General features: G+C 44.8%; 1 pseudogene; it reads left to right on the top strand.

Annotated features, from left to right (window-relative positions):
- Nucleotides 1-271: 271 nt before the first annotated feature.
- Nucleotides 272-506, top strand: LOC144690065 (ATP synthase F(1) complex subunit epsilon, mitochondrial pseudogene; annotated as a pseudogene).
- Nucleotides 507-1835: the final 1329 nt, after the last annotated feature.

The following is a 1835-nucleotide window of genomic DNA, read 5'->3' as shown; positions in this document are numbered from 1 at the left end:
ATCTGAGGTTAACAAAATCTAAATCTATTTTTTTGATAAAAAGTTGTCCTTTGGAATTATAAACTTATCACCCAGCCTTGCAAGTGAAGGTGAACAATTATCAGACTAAATGCTTAACCCAGAGGGAGAAGCCACTTCAAACCTACTTCATCAAAAATCTCCCCTGGTGGTCTAGTGGTTAGGATTTGACGCTCTCACTGCCGCGGCCCGGGTTCAATTCCTGGTTAGGGAATGAAAATTTATCTTGGCTGCGGCGGTGAAGGAGGTGAAGATGGTGGCGTTCTGGAGGCAGGCCAGCCTGAGCGACATTCAGTACTCTCGAATCCGTGCGCGAGCGGTGAAGGCTGCCCTCAAGCCCCAGTTACCAAGCAGAGGCAAAGAAAGCGGCAGATGTAAATGTTAAAGTCAACAAGCCGAAAGAGACCAGAGCAGCTTCCACAGACCTGAGCTTTTGAATATGAGAACCCTTTGACCCATCGTCCCGAAAGATGGAATTGCGAATCCATTTGAAGACTCTGCAAAACTGACCAAATGCTAATTAAAAATATAGATCTTAAAGAAAAAAATCAGTAATACTGGCACAATAATACTGGAGTTCCATTTTAAGACCAGTTCGGACAAGTTTTACTGGTACTCTTCATTCCAAGTTTTACTGTCCATTCCTTTCAGGTAGTTGGACATCAAGAGGCTGCTTGTGCCAGTCTCTCCGATAAGCTTTCTAAACTCTTATTCAGCAAAAATAGGGAATTAAAATTTCACTTTCAATTCCACATCTCCCTCCAAGACATACTGTTCAACAATTAGGGTTGAATCAAGGTCCTGAACTTGATTCTGGAGTTGTCAACTGAATTTTCTTTGTAGTTTCTCATCATTAGAACAAAGAGAAGAGAAAATGTTGATAATCTTAGTCACAGGTGGTAAAGCATTTGGGCGTACTCTTTTTTGAGCGGTGGGGGGCATAGGGAATGATTCCTGATCCTGAATGGTGAGACCCGGGATACACCCAATATTGAACCTTAGGCCTCAACCCCATTGAATGGTGAGCTTCGAACAGTAATAGGCAGCTCACCAGCCAAGTGGCATTGATGATCAGGCCACCACAACACCAGCAGCGGCTTTCAGGTAGGTGAAGAAGCTGAGGGAGCGATCAGGGAAGTGGCAGTGGCTGAGGAGGGATAAAATTGAAAGAGCAGCGTTAGGAACGGGAGCAATTGGGAATGGGAAAAGACAGCGAAAGGGAATGAAGCAGTGGATGGAGCTGGAGGAAGGAACTGGTGACTGAACGATAGGAAGGCATCTTCCAAACCCACCACCGCTACCATCTAGAAGGACAAGGGCAGCAGATATATGGGAACACCACCACCTGGAGATTCCTCTCCAAGCCACTCACCATCCTGACTTGGAAATATATCACCGTTCCTTCACTGTCGCTGGGTCAAAATCCTGGAACTCCCTCCCTAACAGCACGGTGGGTGTACCTACACCACATGGACTGCAGCGGTTCAAGAAGGCAGCTCACCACCACCTTTTCAAGGGCAACTAGGGATGGTTAATAAATGCTGGCCCAGCCAACGACGCCCACATCCCCTTGTTAAAATCATATCTTTTTAAATTACTTTTTAAAATATGGAAGGACATTGCATTGTTTGGACATTGGAGGTTGCCCAAGAGAATTTTTTTTTTAAATAGGTCATAAGTTCACCTTGGAACTGTGAGCAAGCAGGTCTCTTCCCAGCAATCACCTGAGCTACATGATACTTGAGAAGGAGTTGTTTGTTTGTTTTAAACTGCAAAGCCCTTTAATTAATGGAAAGCTGGAAGACAAAAAGGCAGAG

This window comes from Cetorhinus maximus, chromosome 14, assembly GCF_964194155.1.
Source record: "Cetorhinus maximus chromosome 14, sCetMax3.hap1.1, whole genome shotgun sequence".
NCBI classification, from domain to species: domain Eukaryota; kingdom Metazoa; phylum Chordata; class Chondrichthyes; order Lamniformes; family Cetorhinidae; genus Cetorhinus; species Cetorhinus maximus.
This window is presented reverse-complemented; position numbering and strand designations above follow the sequence as displayed.